This window comes from Hordeum vulgare, chromosome 6H (assembly GCF_904849725.1).
Source record: "Hordeum vulgare subsp. vulgare chromosome 6H, MorexV3_pseudomolecules_assembly, whole genome shotgun sequence".
In the NCBI taxonomy this organism is placed as follows: domain Eukaryota; kingdom Viridiplantae; phylum Streptophyta; class Magnoliopsida; order Poales; family Poaceae; genus Hordeum; species Hordeum vulgare.
This window is the reverse complement of record NC_058523.1, coordinates 222,176,623-222,197,309: the sequence shown is the minus strand read 5'-3', so window position 1 is coordinate 222,197,309 and position 20,687 is coordinate 222,176,623.

The window sequence follows — 20,687 nt, the reverse complement described above, 5'->3', positions numbered from 1 at the left end:
TCATAGATCGCACCATCTCTAACAAAGTACGATTACGACGTTCGGACACACCATTACGCTGTGGTGTTCCAGGCGGTGTTAACTGCGAAACAATTCCACATTGTCTTAAGTGAGTACCAAACTCGAAACTCAGATATACACCCCCACGATCAACCGTAGGAACTTGATCTTCTTGTTACGATGATTTTCCACTTCACTCTGAAATTGCTTGAACTTTTCAAATGTTTCAGACTTGTGCTTCATCAAGTAGCCATAACCATATCTACTTAAATCGTCAGTGAAGGTGAGAAAATAACGATATCCGCCGCGTGCCTCCACGCTCATTGGACCACACACATCGGTATGTATGATTTCCAACAAGTCACTTGCACGCTCCATTGTTCCGGAGAACGGAGTCTTAGTCATCTTGCCCATGAGGCATGGTTCGCACGTGTGAAGTGAATCAAAGTCAAGTGACTCCAAAAGTCCATCAGCATGGAGTTTCTTCATGCGCTTTACACCAATATGACCCAAGCGGCAGTGCCACAAAAATATGGCGCTATCATTGTTTACTCTAACTCTTTTGGTCTCAATGTTATGTATATGCGTGTCGCTATCAAGATTCAATATGAACAATCCTCTCACATTCGGTGCATGACCATAAAAGATGTTACTCATAGAAATAGAACAACCATTATTCTCAGACTTAAAAGAGTAACCGTCTCGCAATAAACAAGATCCAGATATAATGTTCATGCTCAACGCAGGCACTAAATAACAATGATTTAAGTTCATCACTAATCCCGATGGTAGTTGAAGTGACACTGTGCCGACGACAATTGCATCAACCTTGGAACCGTTTTCTACGCGCATCGTCACTTCGTCTTTCGCCAGCCTTCGTCTATTCCGCAGTTCCTGCTTCGAGTTGCAAATGTGAGCAACAGAACCGGTATCAAATACCCAGGCACTACTACGAGAGCCGGTTAAGTACACATCAATAACATGTATATCAAATATACCTGATTTCTCTTTGCCCGCCTTCTTATCTGCCAGATACTTGGGGCAATTGCGCTTCCAGTGACCCATACCCTTGCAATAGAAGCACTCTGTTTCAGGCTTAGGTCCAGCTTTGGGTTTCTTCGGCGGATTGGCAACAGGCTTGCCGCTCTTCTTCGAATTGCCCTTCTTGCCTTTGCCGTTTCTCTTGAAACTAGTGGTCTTGCTCACCATCAACACTTGATGTTCTTTACGGAGTTCAGACTCTGCGACTTTCAGCATCGCAAACAACTCGCCGGGAGACTTGTTCATCCCTTGCATGTTGTAGTTCAACACAAAGCCTTTATAGCTTGGCGGCAGTGATTGAAGGATTCTGTCAGTGATAGCTTCTTGTGGGAGTTCAATCCCCAGTTCAGCTAGACGGTTTGAGTACCCAGACATTTTGAGCACATGTTCACTGACAGACGAGTTTTCCTCCATCTTGCAAGCATAGAATTTATCGGAGGTCTCATACCTCTCGATCCGGGCGTTCTTCTGAAAGATAAACTTCAACTCCTGGAACATCTCAAATGCTCCATGACGCTCAAAGCGACGTTGAAGTCCCGGTTCCAAGCCATACAAGACTGCACATTGAACTATTGAGTAGTCCTCCTTACGTGCTAACCAAGCGTTCTTAACATCCTGATCAGCCGTAGCGGGTGGTTCATCTCCTAGCGCGGCATTAAGGACATAATCCTTCTTTCCAGCTTGTAAGATTAGCTTAAGATTACGAGCCCAGTCTACAAAGTTGCTTCCATCATCTTTCAACTTAGCTTTCTCTAGGAACGTATTAAAATTCAGGATGACACTTGCGTGAGCCATGATCTACAACACAAATATATTCAAAGTGGACTTAGACTATGTTCAAGATAATTAGAGTTCAACTTAATCAAATTATATGCTAAACTCCCACTCAAAAAGTACATCTCTCTAGTCATTTGAGTGGTTCATGATCCACTTACACTATCCCAAGTCCGGTCATCACGTGAGTTGAGTATAGTTTCAGTGGTAAGCATCCCTATGCTAATCATATCAACTATATGATTCATGATCGACCTTTCGGTCTCATGTGTTCCGAGGCCATGTCTGCACATGCTAGGCTCGTCAAGCTTAACCCGAGTGTTCCGCGTGCGCAACTGTTTTGCACCCGTTGTATGTGAACGTTGAGTCTATCACACCCGATCATCACGTGGTGTCTCGAAACGACGAACTGTAGCAACGGTGCACAGTCGGGGAGAACACAATTTCGTCTTGAAATTTCAGTGAGAGATCACCTCATAATGCTACCGTCGTTCTAAGAAAAATAAGGTGCATAAAAGGATTAACATCACATGCAATTCATAAGTGACATGATATGGCCATCATCACGTGCTTCTTGATCTCCATCACCAAAGCAGCGGCACGATCTTCTTGTCACCGGCGCCACACCATGATCATCCATCAACGTGTTGCCATCGTGGTTGTCGTGCTACTTATGCTATTACTACTAAAGCTACATCCTAGCAAAATAGTAAACGCATCTGCAAGCACATAGGTTAGTATAAAGACAACCCTATGGCTCCTGCCGGTTGCCGTACCATCGACGTGCAAGTCGATATTTCTATTACAACATGATCATCTCATACATCCAATATATCACATCACATCATTGGCCATATCACATCACAATCATACCCTGCAAAAACAAGTTAGACGTCCTCTAATTTTGTTGTTGCATGTGTTTACGTGGTGACCAAGGGTATCTAGTAGGATCGCATCTTACTTACGCAAACACCACAACGGAGATATAGGAGTTGCTATTTAACCTCATCCAAGGACCTCCTCGGTCAAATCCGATTCAACTAAAGTTGGAGAAACCGACACTTGCCAGTCATCTTTGAGCAAAGGGGGTTACTCGTAACGATGAAACCAGTCTCTCGTAAGCGTACGAGTAATGTCGGTCCAAGCCGCTTCAATCCAACAATACCGCGGAATCAAGAAAAGACTAAGGAGGGCAGCAAAACGCACATCACCGCCCACAAAACCTTTTGTGTTCTACTCGAGAAGACATCTACGCATGAACCTAGCTCATGATGCCACTGTTGGGGAACGTCGCATGGGAAACAAAAATTTTCCTACGCGCACGAAGACCTATCATGGTGATGTCCATCTACGAGAGGGGATGAGTGATCTACGTACCCTTGTAGATCGTACAGCAGAAGCGTTAGAGAACGTGGTTGATGTAGTGGAACGTCCTCACGTCCCTCGATCCGCCCCGCGAACAATCCCGCGATCAGTCCCACGATCTAGTACCGAACGGACGGCACCTCCGCGTTCAGCACACGTACAGCTCGACGATGATCTCGGCCTTCTTGATCCAGCAAGAGAGACGGAGAGGTAGAAGAGTTCTCCGGCAGCATGACGGCGCTCCGGAGGTTGGTGATGATCTCGTCTCAGCAGGGCTCCGCCCGAGCTCCGCAGAAACGCGATCTAGAGGAAAGACTATGGAGGTATGTGGTCGGGCAGCCGTGAGAAAGTCGTCTCAAATCTGCCCTAAAAGCCCCATATATATAGGAGGAGGGAGGGGGACCTTGCCTTGGGGTCCAAGGGACTCCCAAGGGGTCGGCTGAGCCAAGGGGGGGAGGACTCCCCCCCCCCAAACCGAGTTGGACTTGGTTTGGTGGGAGGAGTCCCCTTCCCTTTCTCTTGGCGCATAGGACCCCTTGGGGCTGTCCCACCAGCCCACTAAGGGCTGGTGTGTCTCCCCAAAGCCTATGGGCTTCCCCGGGGTGGGTTGCCCCCCCCCCCCTCGGTGAACTCCCGGAACCCATTCGTCATTCCCGGTACATTCCCGGTACATTCCCGGTAACTCCGAAAACCTTCCGGTAATCAAATGAGGTCATCCTATATATCAATCTTCGTTTCCGGACATTCCGGAAACCCTCGTGACGTCCGTGATCTCATCCGGGACTCCGAACAACATTCGGTAACCAACCATATAACTCAAATACGCATAAAACAACGGCGAACCTTAAGTGTGCAGACCCTGCGGGTTCGAGAACTATGTAGACATGACCTGAGAGACTCCTCGGTCAATATCCAATAGCGGGACCTGGATGCCCATATTGGATCCTACATATTCTACGAAGATCTTATCGTTTGAACCTCAGTGCCAAGGATTCGTATAATCCAGTATGTCATTCCCTTTGTCCTTCGGTATGTTACTTGCCCGAGATTCGATCGTCAGTATCCGCATACCTATTTCAATCTCGTTTACCAGCAAGTCTCTTTACTCGTTCCGTAATACAAGATCCCGCAACTTACACTAAGTTACATTGCTTGCAAGGCTTGTGTGTGATGTTGTATTACCGAGTGGGCCCCGAGATACCTCTCCGTCACACGGAGTGACAAATCCCAGTCTTGATCCATACTAACTCAACTAACACCTTCGGAGATACCTGTAGAGCATCTTTATAGTCACCCAGTTACGTTGCGACGATTGATACACACAAAGTATTCCTCCGGTGTCAGTGAGTTATATGATCTCATGGTCATAGGAATAAATACTTGACACGCAGAAAACAGTAGCAACAAAATGACACGATCAACATGCTACGTCTATTAGTTTGGGTCTAGTCCATCACGTGATTCTCCCAATGACGTGATCCAGTTATCGAGCAACAACACCTTGTTCATAATCAGAAGACCCTGACTATCATCGATCAACTGGCTAGCCAACTAGAGGCATGCTAGGGACGGTGTTTTGTCTATGTATCCACACATGTAAATGAGTCTTCATTCAATACAATTATAGCATGGATAATCAACTATTATCTTGATACAGGAATTATAATAATAACTATACATTTATTATTGCCTCTAGGGCATAATTCCAACACTTGCAAGCATAGAATTTATCGGAGGTCTCATACCTCTCGATCCGGGCGATCTTCTGAAAGATAAACTTCAACTCCTGGAACATCTCAAATGCTCCATGACGCTCAAAGCGACGTTGAAGTCCCGGCTCTAAGCCATACAATACTGCACATTGAACTACTGAGTAGTCCTCCTTGCATGCTAACCAAGTGTTCTTAACATCTTGGTCCGCCGCGGCGGGTGGTTGATCTCCTAGCGCAGCATTAAGGACATAATCCTTCTTCCCAGCCTGCAGGAGCAACTTAAGATTACGAGCCCAGTCTACAAAGTTGCTTCCATCATCTTTCAACTTAGCTTTCTCTAGGAACGTATTAAAATTCAGTGTGACTGTCGCGTGAGCCATTGATCTACAACACAAATATTTTCAAAGTGGACTTAGACTATGTTCAAGATAATTAGAGTTCAACTTAATCAAATTATATGCTAAACTCCCACTCAAAAAGTACATCTCTCTAGTCATTTGAGTGGTACATAATCCAAATTCGCTAACTCAAGTCTGATCATCACGTGAGTTGAGAATAGTTTCAGTGGTAAGCATCTCTATGCTAATCATATCAACTATACGATTCATGCTCGACCTTTCGGTCTCATGTGTTCCGGGGCCATGTCTGCACATGCTAGGCTCAACAAGCTTAACCCGAGTGTTCCGCGTGTGCAACTGTTTTGCACCCGTTGTATGCGAGCGTTGAGTCTATCACACCCGATCATCACCTGGTGTCTCGAAACGACGAACTGTAGCAACGGTGCATAGTCGGGGAGAACAAAAGTTTATCTTGAAATTTTAGTGAGAGATCACCTCATAATGCTACCGTCGTTCTAAGAAAAATAAGGTGCATAAAAGGATTCACATCACATGCAATTCATAAGTGACATGATATGGCCATCATCATGTGCTTCTTGATCTCCATAACCAAAGCACCGACACGATCTTCTTGTCACCGGAGCCACACCATGATCTCCATCATCATGATCTCCATCAACATGTCACCATCGGGGTTGTCGTGCTACTTATGCTATTACTACTAAAGCTATGTCCTAGCAATATAGTAAACGCATCTGCAAACACAAACGTTAGTTTAAAGACAACCCTATGGATCCTGTCGGTTGCCGTACCATCGACGTGCAAGTCGATATTAACTATTACAGCATGATCATCTCATACATCCAATATATCACATCACGTCATTGGCCATATCATATCACAAGCATACCCTGCAAAAACAAGTTAGACATCCTCTAATTTGTTGTTGCATGTTTTACGTGGCTGCTATTGGTATCTAGTAGATCGCATCTTACTTACGCAAAAACCACAACGGAGATGTGCAAATTGCTATTTAACCTCTCCAAGGACCACCTCGGTCAAAACCAATTCAACTAAAGTTGAAGAAAACGACACCCGCCAGTCATCTTTATGCAACGAGGTTGCATGTCAATCGATGAAACCATTCTTTCGTAAGCGTACGAATAATATCGGTCCGGTCCGCTTCAATCCAACAATACTGCCGAATCTAGAAAATACTAAGGAGGGCAGCAAATCGAACATCACCGTCCACAAAACCTTTTGTGTTCTACTCGAGATAACATCTACGCATGATCCTAGCTCATGATGCCACTGTTGGGGAACATTGCATGGGAAACAAAAATATTCCTACGCACACGAAGACCTATCATGGTGATGTCCATCTACGAGAGGAGATTTGGATCTGTGTACCCTTGTAGATTGCACAGCAGGAAGCGTTAAGAAACGTGGTTGATGTAGTGGAATGTCTTCACATCCCTCGATCAGCCCCACAAACCGTCCCACGATTCGTTCCGATCTAGTGTCGAACGGACGGCACCTCCGCGTTCAGCACACGTATAGCTCGACGATGATCTCAGCCTTCTTGATCCAGCAAGCAAGATGGAGAAGTAGATGAGTTCTCCGGCAGCATGATGGTGCTCTGGTGGTGGTGAGGATCTACTCCTGCAGGGCTCCGCCCGAGCTCCGCAGAAATACGATCTAGAGGTAAAACTATGGTGTCTAGATCTGAGTTGCACGTGGCAAAAGTTGTCTCAAATCAACCCTAAATCACCACTATATATAGGAGGGAGGGGGAGGAGGCTTTCCTTGAGGACCAAGCCCTCAAGGGTACACCGGCCAAGGGAGAGGAGAAGTCCTACTCCAATCCTACTCCAATTAGGATTGGATAGTGGAGTCCTTCTCTTCCTTCCCACCTCTTTTTTTTCTTTGTCTTTTGGTTTTCTTTCCTTGGAGCATAGGCCCTCTTGGGCTGTCCACCAGCCCACTAAGGGCTGGTGGGCCACCCCTAGGGCCATTGGGCTTTCCCCGGGTGGGTTGGCCCCTTCCTGGTGAACTTCCGGAACTCATTCGTCACTCCTGGTACAATCTCGGTAATGCCCAAAAACCTTCCGATAACCAAATGAAGTTATCCTATATATCAATCTTCATTTCCCGACCATTCCGGAAACCCTTGTGACATCCGTGATCTCATCCAGGACTCCAAATAACATTCGGTAACCACGCATATAACTCAACTATACTAAAACATCATCGAACCTTAAGTGTGCAGACCCTGCGGGTTCGAGAACTATGTAGACATGCCCCGAGGCATTCCTCGGTCAATATCCAATAGAGGGAACTAGATGCCCATATTGCATCCGACATATTCTCCAAAGATCTTATCGGTTGAACCTCAGTGTTAAGGATTCATATAATCATGTATGTCATTCCCTTTGTCCTTCGGTATGTTACTTTCCTGAGATTCGATCGTCGGTATCCGCATACCTATTTCAATATCGTTACCGGCAAGTCTCTTTACTCGTTCCGTAATACAAGATCCCGTGACTTACACTTAGTCACATTGCTTGCAAGGCTTGTGTGTGATGTTGTATTACAGAGTGGGCCCTGAGATACCTCTCCGTCACATGGAGTGACAAATCCCAGTCTTGATCCCTACTAACTCAACGACACCTTCGGAGATACCTGTAGAGCACCTTTATAGTCACCCAATTACATTGTGACGTTTGATGCACACAAGGTATTCCTCCGGTTCCAGTGAGTTATATGATCTCATGGTCATAGGAACAAATACTTGACACGCAGAAAACAATAGCAACAAAACGACACGAGCAATATGCTACGTTCATAGTTTGGGTCTAGTCCATCACATGATGCTCCTAATGATATGATCCAGTTATCAAGTGAAAACACTTGCACACAGTCAGAAAATCTTGACTATCATTGATCAACTGGCTACCCAACTAGAGGCTTGCTAGGGACATTGTTTTGTCTATGCATCCACACATGTATCTATGTTTTCATTCAATACAATTATAGCATGGATAATAAACGATTATCTTAAACAGGAAATATAATAATAACTATTTATCATTGCCTCTAGGGCATATTTCCAACAGTTCCCTCCCTAGGGGTGGCGGCAGGCCTATATGGCTAGGAGGGTGGCGGCCAGGGCAGGGAGAGGAGGGGTTGTGCACCCAGATGGGCCTTGGGCCCCTCCTGCGCCTAGGGTTTGCCCCCTTTCCTCCCTTGTTGCGCCTTCGGCCTAGGTGGGAGGTGCACCAGCCCACTCTGGGCTGGTTCCCTTCGACCTTTTGGCCCACGCCAGCCTTTGGGGCTGGTGGACCCCCGGAACCCTTCCGGTGGTCCTCGTACGTTACCGATGACGCCCAAAACATTTTCGGTGTCCAAAATCTCACTTCCTATATATAAAACTTTACCTGCGGACCATTCCGGAGCTCCTTGTGACGTCCGGGGTCTCATCCGGGCCTCCGAACAACCTTCGGTAACCATGTACACTATGTCCCTATAACCAGGGCGTCATCGAACCTTAAGTGTGTAGACCCTACTTGTTCGGGAGACATGCAGACATGAACGAGACATCTCTCCGGCCAATAACCAACAGCAGGGTCTGGATATCCATGTTGGTTCCCATATGTTCCACGATGATCTCATCGGATGAACCACGATGTCAAGGATTCAATCAATCCCATATGTAATTCCCTTTGTCTATCGGTATGATACTTCCCCGAGATTCGATCGTCGGTATCCCCATACCTTGTTCAATCTCATTACCGGCAAGTCTCTTTACTCGTTCCGTAACACATCATCCCGTGGCTAACCCCTTAGTCACACTGAGCTCAATATGATGATGGATTACCGAGTGGGCCCAGAGATACCTCTCTGTCACACAGAGTGACAAATCCCGATCTCGATTCGTACAACTCATCAGACACTTTCGGAGATACCCGTAGTGCACCTTTATAATCACCCAGCTACGTTGTGACGTTTGGTACACCCAAAGCACTCCTATGGTATCCAGGGTTGCACAATCTCACGGCCTAAGGACATGGTACTTGACATTAGAAAAGCTTTAGCAGACGAACAACACGATCTAGTGCTATGCTTATGATTGGGTCTTGTCCATCACATCATTCCCCAATGATGTGATTCTGTTATCAATGACATCCAATGTCCATGATCAAGAAACCATGATCATCTATTGATCAACGACCTAACCAACTAGAGGATCACTAGGGACACATTGTGAACTATATATTCACACATGTATTACGGTTTCTGGTTAATACAATTGTAGCATGAATAATAGACAATTATCATGAACTGGAAATATAATAATAACTACTTTATTATTGCCTCTAGGTCATATTTCCAAAAGTTTCCGAGTTGCACTAGAGTCAATAATCTAGTTACATTGTGATGAATCGAACACCCATAGAGTTCTGGTGTTGATCATGCTTTCCCCATGGAAGAGGTTTAGTCAATGGGTCTACGACATTCAGATCCATATGTACTTTACAAATATCTATATCTCCATCCTGGACATATCCACGAATGGAGTTGAAGCAGCGCTTGATGTGCTTGGTCTTCTTGTGAAACCTGGGCTCCTTTGCAATAGCAATAGCTCCAGTGTTGTCACGGAACAGAGTCATTGGGCCCGACGTACTTGGAATCACTCCTAGGTCGGTGATGAACTCCTTCATCCAGACTCCTTCATGTGCTCCTTTCGAAGCAGCTATGTACTCTGCTTCACATGTAGATGCCGCCACGACGCTTTGCTTGCAACTGCACCAGCTTACTACCCCATTATTCAAAATGTACACGTATCTGGTTTGTGACTTGGAGTCATCCAGATCTGTGTCGAAGCTAGCATCAATGTAACCCTTTACGACGAGCTCTTTGGCACCTCCATAGACGAGAAACATATCTTTAGTCCTTTTTAGGTACTTTAGGATATTCTTGACCGCTATCCAGTGATCCACTCCTGGATCACTCTAGTACCTCCCTACCAAACTTAAGGCAAGGTTCACATCAGGTCTCGTACACAGCATGGCATACATGATAGAGCCTATGGCTGAAGCATAGAGGACGGTACTCATATTTTCTCTATCTTCCGCCGTGGTCGGTCATTGAGTCGCACTCAACCTCACACCTTGCAATACAGGCAAGAACCCCTTCTTAGCCTTCTCCATATTGAACTTCTTCAATATCTTGTCAAGGTATGTGCTTTGTGAAAGACCTATGAGGCGTCTCGATCTATCTTATAGATCTTGATGCCTGATATGTAAGCAGCTTCTCCAAGGTCCTTCATTGAAAAACTCTTATTCAAATAGTCCTTGATGCTTTCCAATAGTTCTATATCATTTCCCATCAAAAATATGTCATCCACATATAATATGAGAAATGCTACAGAGCTCCCACTCACTTTCTTGTAAATACAGTCTTCTCCATAACTCTGTATAAACCCAAACACTTTGATAACTTCATCAAAGCGAAGGTTCCAACTCCGAGATGCTTGGACCAGCCTATAGATGGAGGGCTGGAGCTTGCATACCTTGTTAGCACTGCTAGGATCCACAAAACCTTCCTGCTGTATCATATACAATTCTTCTTTAAGAAAGTCATTCATGAATGCTATTTTGACATCCATTTGCCAGATTTCATAATCATAAAATGCGGCAATTGCTAACATGATTCGGACCGACTTCGGCATCGCTACGGATGAGAAGGTCTGATCGTAGTCAATCCCTTGAACTTGTTGATACCCCTTAGCGACAAGTCGAGCCTTATAGATGGTCGCATTACCATCCATGTGAGTCTTCTTCTTGAAGATCCATTTATTTTCTATGGCTCGTCGATCATCGGGCAAGTCCACCAAAGTCCATACTTTGTTTTCATACATGGATCCTATCTCGGATTTCATGGCCTCAAGCCATTTGTTGGAATCCGGGCCCGCCATCGCTTCTTCATAGTCCGAAGGTTCACTGTTGTCTAAGAACATGATTTCCATGACAGGGTTGTCGTACCACTCTGGTGCGAAACGTACCCTTGTCGACCTTCAAGGTTCAATAGCAACTTGATTCGAAGTGTCATGATCATCATCATTAACTTCATCTCTAGCCGGTGCAGGCGCCTCAGAAATATTTTCTTGCGATGCGCTACTCTCCGGTTGGAGAGGAGGTACAACTACCTCATCAAGTTCTATTTTCCTCCCACTTACTTCTTTCGAGAGAAACTCTTTCTCTAGAAAGGATCCGTTCTTAGCAACACAGATCTTTCCTTCGGATCTAAGATAGAAGGTGTACCCAATAGTTTCCTTAGGGTATCCTATGAAGACGAATTTTTTCGCTTTGGGTTTGAGCTTCTCTGGTTGAAGTTTCTTCAAGTAAGCATCACAGCCCCAAACTTTAAGAAATGATAGCTTAGGTTTCTTGCCAAACCATAATTCATATGGTGTTGTCTCAACGGCTTTAGTCGGTGCCCTATTTAAAGTGAATGCGGCAGTTTCCAATGCATATCCCCAAAATGATAGCGGTAAATCGGTAAGAGACATCATAGATCGCACCATATCCAATAAGGTGCGTCTACGACGTTCAGACACACTGTTACGCTGCGGTGTGCGAGGCGGCATGAGTTGTGAAACAATTCCACATTTCCGTAGGTGTGTGCCAAACTCATGACTCAAATACTATCCTCCACGATCAGATCGTAGAAACTTTATTTTCTTGTCGCGTTGATTCTCCACCTCACTCTGAAATTCCTTGAACTTTTCAAAGATTTCAGACTTCTGCTTCATTAAGTAGACATATCCATCTCTACTTAAATCATCGGTGAGGGTGAGAACATAACGATAGCCACCGCAAGCTTCAATGTTCATTGGACCGCATACATCGGTATGCATTATTTCCAACAAATTAGTTGCTCGCTCCATTGTTCCGGAGAACGGAGTCTTTGTCATCTTTCCCATAAGGCACGGTTCGCATGTGTCAAATGATTCAAAATCAAGTGACTCAAAAGATTCATCTATATGGAGTTTCTTCATGCGCTTTACACCGATATGACCAAGGCGGCAGTGCCACAAGTATGTAGGACTATCATTATCAACCTTGCATCTATTAGCACTCACACTATGAATATGTGTAACATCTTGATCGAGATTCATTAGGAATAAACCATTAACCAACGGGGCATGACCATAAAACATACCACTCATATAAATAGAACAACCTTTATTCTCATATTTAAATGAGTAGCCATCTTGCATCAAGCGAGATCCCGATACAATGTTCATGCTTAAAGCTGGTACTAAATAACAATTATTTAGGTTTATAACTAATCCCGAAGGTAGATGTAGAGGTAGCCTACCGACGACTATCACATCGACCTTGGAACCATTCCCGACGCACATCGTCACCTCGTCCTTAGCCAGTCTATGCTTATTCTGTAGTTCCTGCTTAGAGTTGCAAATGTGAGCAACGGCACCGGTATCAAATACCCATGAGCTACTACGATCACTAGTAAGGTACACATCAATAACAAGTATATCACATATACCTTTGACATTGCCGGCCTTCTTCTCCGCAAGTACTTGGGGCAATTCCGCTTCCAGTGACCGGTTCCCTTGCAGTAGTAGCACTCAGTCTCAGGCTTAGTTCCTTTCTTTGACTTCTTCCCGGCAATTGGCTTACCAGGCGCGGCAAAAGCTTTGTCGTCTTTCTTGAAGCTTTTCTTACCCTTGCCCTTCTTGAAACTGGTGGTCTTATTGACCATCAACACTTGATGCTCTTTCTTGGTCTCTACCTTTGCAGATTTCAGCATTAAATACAACTCGGGAATAGAATTTTCCATCCCTTCCATGTTATAATTCATCACAAAGCCTTTGTAGCTCGATGGAAGCGACTGGAGGATTCTGTCAATGACCACATCCTCTGGAAGTTCAACTCCTAGTTGAGTCAAGCGGTTGTGCAACCCAGACATTCTGAGTATGTGCTCACTGTAAAAACTATTCTCCTCCATCTTATAGCTAAAGAGCTTGTCAGAGACTTCATATATCTCAACCCGGGCATGAGCTTAAAAAACAAGTTTCAGCTCCTCGAACATCTCATATGCTCCGTGTTGCTCAAAACGCCTTTGGAGCCCCAGTTCTAAACTGTAAAGCATGCTGCACTGAACGAGAGAGTAGTCATCACTCCGAGACTGCCAGGCGTTCCTAACGTCCTAGGTTGCCGCGGGAACGGGAGGATCACCTAGTGGTGCATCAAGGGCATATGCCTTCTTGGAAGCCATGAGGATGAGCTTTAAGTTACGAGCCCAGTCCGCATAGTTCCTCCCATCGTCTTTCAGCATGGTTTTCTCTAGGAACGCGTTGAAGTTGAATGGGATATTTGCGTTGGCCATTGGATCTACAATATTTATAAAAACAATTTTAGACTAAGTTCATGATTATTAAGTTCATCTAATCAAATTACTATGGAACTCCCACTTAGATCGACATCCCTCTAGTCATCCAAGTGTTACATGATCCACGTCGACTAGCCCGTGTCTGATCATCACATGAGACGGACTAGTCATCAATGCTGAGCATGTCCATGCTGATCGTATCAACCATACGACTCATGTTCGACCTTTCGGTCTCCCGTATTCGAGGCCATGTTTGTACATGCTAGGCTCGTCGAGTCAACCCAAGTGTTTTGCGTGTGTAAACTGGCTTACATCCGTTGTATGTGAACGTTAGAATCTATCACACCCGATCATCACGTGGTGCTTCGAGACAACAAACCTTCGCAACGGTGCACACTTAGGGGAATACTTATCTCGAAATTTTAATGAGGGATCATCTTATATTTGCTACCGTTGTTCTAAGCAATAAGATGTAAAACATGATAAACATCACATATAATCATATAGTGACATGATATGGCCAATATCATCTTGCTCCTTTGCTCACCATCTTCGGGGCACCATGATCATCATCCTCACCGGCATGACACCATGATCTCCATCATCATGATCTCCATCATTGTGTCTCCGTGAAGTTGTCACGCCAACTATTACTTCTACTACTATAGCTAACCATTAGCGATAAAGTAAAGTAATCAACATGGCGTTGCATCTCATACAATAAATTAAGACAACTCCTATGGCTCCTGCCGGTTGTCATACTCATCGACATGCAAGTCATGAATCCTATTACAAGAACATGATCAATATAATACATCACATATGTAACATCACATCCTTTTGGCCATATCACATCACATAGCATACCCTGCAAAAACAAGTTAGACGTCCTCTAATTGTTGTTGCAAGTTTTATGCGGTTGGTTTGGGTTTCTAGCAAGAACATTTCTCACGTACGTGACAGCCACGACGTTGATATGCCAATGTTATTTACCCTTCATAAGGACCCTTTTCATCGAATCCAATTCGACTAAAGTGGGAGAGACACACACCCGATAGCCACCTTATGCATCAAGTGCATGTTCGTCGGTGGAACCAGTCTCACGTAAGCGTATGTGTAAGGTCGGTCCGGGCCGCTTCATCCCACAATACCGCCGAAAAAAGATAAGAGTAGTAACGACAAGCAAGTTGACAAATCAGCGCCCACAACTTTTGTGTTCTACTTGTGCATAGAATCTACGCATAGAACCTTGGCTCGGATGCCACTGTTGGGGATCGTAGTAATTTCAAAAAAAATCCTACGTCATACAAGGATTTATCTATGGAGAAACCAGCAACAAGAGAGGTTGTAGAGCATCTTCATACCTTTGAAGATTTCTAAGCGGAAGCGTTACTATGAACGCGGTTGATGGAGTCTTACTCACAGCGATTCAGATCACGGTGGATTCCGATCTATGTGCCGGACCACGGCACTTCCGCGTTCAACACACGTGTAGCCCGGTGACGTCTCCTGCACCTTGATCAAGAAAGGAGGAGGGAGAGGTTGAGGGAGAGAGCTCCGGCAGCACGATGGCGTGGTGGCGGTCGAGCTACGTGGTTCTCCGGCAGAGCTTCGCTAAGCTATGCGGAGGACGAGGAGAGAGAGGGGTAGGGCTGCGCCGAGAGAGAAAGAGTTTGTATATCCAATCAGCCCCAATACCTTGGGTATTTATAGTAGGGAGGGAGAGAGGGTGCACACCCCTAGGGTTCCCTCCCTAGGGGTGGCGGCAGTCCTAGATGGCCAGGAGGGCAGCGGCCAGGGCAGGGAGAGGAGGGGTGGCGTACCAAGATGGGCCTTGGGCCCCTCCTGCGCCTTGGGTTTGCCCCCCCCCCTTCCTCCCTTGTTGCGCCTTGGGCCTAGGTGGGAGGTGCACCAGCCCACTCTAGGCTGGTTCCCTTCCACCTTTTGGCCCACGCCAGCCTTTGGGACTGGTGCCCCTCCCGGTGGACCCCCGGAACCCTTCCTGTGGTCCCGGTAAGTTACCGATGATGCCCAAAACATTTTCGGTGTCCAAATTCTCACTTCCTATATATAAATCTTTACCTTTGTACCATTCCAGAGCTCCTCGTGACGTCCGGGATCTCATGCAGGACTTCGAACAACCTTTGGTAACCACGTACACTATTTCCCTGTAACCTTGGTGTCATCGAACCTTAAGTGTGTAGACCCTACGGGCTCGGGAGACATGCAGACATGACCAAGACATCTCTTCGACCAATAACCAACAGCGGGGTCTGGATATCCATGTTGGTTCCCACATGTTCCACGATGATCTCATTGGATGAACCATGATGTCAAGGATTCAATCAATCCCGTATGCAATTCCCTTTGTCTATCGGTATGATACTTGCCCGAGATTTGATCGTCGGTATCCCTATACCTTGTTCAATCTCGTTACCGGCAAGTCTCTTTACTCGTTCTATAACACATCATACCGTGGCTAACACCTTAGTCACACTGAGCTCAATATGATGATGGATTACCTAGTGGGCCCAAAGATACCTCTCCATCACACGCAGTGACAAATCCCGGTCTCGATTCGTACAACTCAACACACACTTTCGGAGATACCCGTAGTGCACCTTTATAATCACCCAGTTCCGTTGTGATGTTTGGTACACCCAAAGCACTCCTACGGTATCCAGGAGTTGCACAATCTCACGGTCTAAGGAAATGATACTTGACATTAGAAAAGCTTTAGCAGACGAACAACATGATCTAGTGCTATGCTTAGGATTGGGTCTTGTCCATCACATCATTCCCCAATGATGTGATCCCGTTATCAATGACATCCAATGTCCATGATCAAGAAACCATGATCATCTATTGATGAACGAGCTAGCCAACTAGAGGCTCACTAGTGACACATTGTGACCTATATATTCACACATGTATTACGGTTTCTGGTTAATAGAATTATAGCATGAATAGTAGACAATTATCAGGAACTGGAAATATAATAATAACTATGTTATTATTGCCTCTAGGGCATATTTCCAACAGTTTTCCTCTCCCCCACTTCACCAATTAGTCGTTTTATTCGCCTTTTTCTCGGAGGATCTCTTTTTGTCTACTTGTGTTACCATGTGCCTTATATTTTTTTGCATCTTTGTTTGCTAAAAATCTATTGATATGGATCCTCATCTACTTGCTAATATTTTCGAGAGATCCAATTATAATGAACCAATTGCTAGTAAGTTGAGTGTACTTGATTATCTCCATGAAGTTTTGTTTGAAAATCATGAATCTGAAAATTTTGATGAAGTGCTGAAAGAAGAAATTTATAAAGTGATTCATGATAGTTGCTTGATTAAAAAGCATGATTGCAAAGATTTTACTATAAATTCTATTAATGTCAAATGTGCTAATAATATGCAAAACCCCAAGCTTGGGATGCTAATTTTGCTATGTCCACTACTTATTGCAATGATCATGATTGGGGTGATTCTTCTTATGATCTGGAAAATTTATTTAATCCTCATGATGAACATGTTATCGATAATAAGGTTTGCAATAATATCAAAAGTAGGTTTGGAACATTGTCAACTTTATGTAAAAAGAATGCCACGTATTTTTAGAATGTTCAATCTTATGATTTTTTTGAGAAAAGTGGGTTTGGAGAGGTCATGACTTTACTGAATGTTAATCCCACTATTTTGGAGGAGTGTCAACTTTGCATGCATGTGGACCATGAAGAGAAAGTTTTATATGATAGTTATATTGTTGAATTCCTTCATGATGCTACTGAAATTTATTATGAGGGAGGAACATATGCTTGTAGGGATTGCAATAATATCAAGTTTCCTCTCTATGTGTTTAAAGTTTTGAAGTTATGCTTGTTTTGCCTTCCTATGCTAGTTGATTCTTGTTCCCATAAATTGTTTGATCACAATATCCCTATGCTAGGAAGTGGGTTAGACTTAACTGTGGTTTCCATGCTATTCATGATGCTCTTTTGCATATCTTAATTACTACTTTTTATGCGAGCATCATTGAAATCATCACGCCTAGCTAGGGGCGTTAAACAATAGCGCTTGTTGGGAGGCAACCCAATTTTATTTTTTTTGCTTTTGTTTTTGTTTTCTGTTTTTGTGTGCTGCACATATTAACACCTCTGTAATAATTGTGTTTTCTTGTTTTAATTAGTATTTGAGTCAAGTAAGACCTTTGGGATGGTCTATGGTGTTTGCAAGTTGATTTTGCTGAAAACAGAAACTTTCGCTCTCAGTCCAGAGATGTTATAAATTCACTGGAACGTGATTTCGATCTGAATTTTTTACAAAAGATTGGTTTAAAAATTTCCCAGAATTTCCTAATTGTTCTGAATTTTTGGAGTCACATGAGTATTCGAAGTAAACAGATTGCTACAGATTGTTCTGTTTTTAATAGATTCTGTTTTCTTTGTGTTGTTTGCTTGTTTTGATGAATCTATGGGTTGTATCGGGGGGTATGAACCATGGAGAAGTTAGAATAAAGTAAATATTACATGAATATAAATAAAGAATGAGTTCACAACAGTACCTAAGTGGTCATTTATCTTTCTTATAGTAACGGATCTCACGAGTTTTCTATTGAGTTTTGTGTTTTGAAGTTTTCAAGTTTTGGGTAAAGGGACTGTGGAATAAGGAGTGGAAAGAGCCTAAAGTTGGGGGGTGCCCAAGACACCCCAAGCCATATTCAAGGATACCAAAGAGCCTAAGCTTGGGGATGCCCCGGAAGGCATCCCCTCTTCCGTCTTCAATCCATCGATAAATTTACTTGAGGCTATATTTTTATTCACCACATGATATGAGTTTTGCTTGGAGAATCTTGTATGATATGAGTCTTTACTTTTTAGTTTGAAACAATCATCCTTGATGCACGCCTCTTTTTAGAGAGAGAGAGACACACACACACTGAATCATGAATTTATTAGAATACTCTTTATGCTTCACTTATATCTTTTGAGCTAGGCAATGTTGCTCTAGTACTTCATTTATATCTTTTAGAGCACGACGGTGTTATAAAATTAGTAAACTCTCATACTTCACTTATATTATTTTGGTAGTTCTTTAAACAACATGGTAATTGGTTTAGGTTATGAATTTAGTCCTAATATAATAGGCATCCAAGAGGGATATAATAAAAACTTTGATATTAAGTGCAATGAATATGATGAGAAGTTTGATTCCTTGCATATAGTTTTGAGATGTGAAGATGGTGATATGAGAGTCATGGTAGTAAGTAATTGTGAATTAGAAAAAAAATACTTGTGTTAAATCTTTTGATTCCCGTAGCATGCACGTATGGTGAACCGTTATGTGATGAAGTCGGAGCATGACTTGTTTAATGATTGTCAACCTTTTTGTGGAGGTCAGGATCGCGCGATGGTTAACTCCTACCAACCCTTCCCCTATGATCATGTGTCTAATGCTTTGCTTTGATAACTTATAGGCATTTGCAATAAGTATGTGAGTTCTTTATGACTAATGTTGAGTCCATGGATTATACGCACTCGCACCCTTCCACCTTTGCTACCCCTCTCTAGTACCGTGCGACTTTCGTCGGTACATTAAACCCACCTTCCTCAAAACAGCCACCATATAGTTTCCTCAAAACATCCACCATACCTACCTATTATGGCATTTTCATAGCCATTCCGAGATATATTGTCATGCAACACCACTGTCCCGTTTTTATGACACGCACCATCACTTCCATGTTGCTTGTAGAGTCATACTTTGTTTTAGATATCGAGTTGTAATCTTTTGAGTTGTAAGTAAATAAAAGTGTGATGATATGCATTATTAGAGCATTTTCTCGTGTGAGAAAAAGGATGATGTAAGCTATGATTCCCTCACAAGTTAGGATGATTCTCCGGGCTTTACAAAAAAAATAAAAGAGGCCAGCGAAGCCCATAAAAAAATAAAAGAGGCCACAGAAGCCCATTAAAAAAGAGAAAAAAGGAAAAAAAAGAAAAAAAAAAGAAAAAAAAGAGAGAAAGAGAGAAGGGACAATGCTACTATATTTTTCCAGACTTGTGCTTCAAAGTAGCATCATGTTCTTCATAGAGAGTCTCCTATGCTGTCACTTTCATAGAACTAGTGGAATTACATTTTTTGCACAACCACTTAGTTTTCTTTTTGATCTTTAATACACTTATAGCTATAGTGCATTTGTTGCATGGCAATCCCTACTCACTCACATTAATATCTATTGATGGGCATCTCCATAGCCCATTGATATGCCTAGTTGATGTGAGACTATCTTCTCCTTTTTTTCCTTTGTAACCTCCACCACATTCTATTCCACCTATAGTGTTATATCCTTGGCTCACGCTCATGTATTGCGTGAGAGTTGAAAAGGTTTGAGAACATAAAAGGTGTGAAATAATTGCTTGATTTTCATCGGGGTTGTGCATGATTTAGATACTTTGTGTGGTGAAGATGGAGCATAGCCAGACCATATGATTTTGTAGGGATGACTTTCTAAGACCATGCTATTTTGAAAGGAAGCAATTACCTTATTAGTATGTTGGAACTATTATTGTTTTTATGTCAATATAGACTTGTGTTTTGAGTCTTATGGATCTGAATATTCATGCCACAATAGAGAATATTACATGGATAAATATGTTAGGTAGCACTTCACATCAAAAATTCTCTTTTTATCATTTACCTACTCGAGGACGAGCAGGAATTAAGCTTGGGGATGCTGATACGTCTCCAACGTATCTATAATTTTTTATTGTTCCATGCTATTATATTATATGTTTTGTATGTTTTATATGCATTTATATGTTGTTTTATATTATTTTTGGGACTAACCTATTAATCTAGAGCCTAGTGCCAGTTTCTGTTTTTTCCACGTTTTTGAATATTGCAGATAAGGAATATTAAACGGAGTCCAAACGGAATAAAATCTCCGGAAAGATTTTTCTTGGACCAGAAGACACGCAACAGGCTTGGAGTAGGGGGCGAGACAGTTGCTGGGAGACCACAAGCCTGCAGGGTGCGCCCTG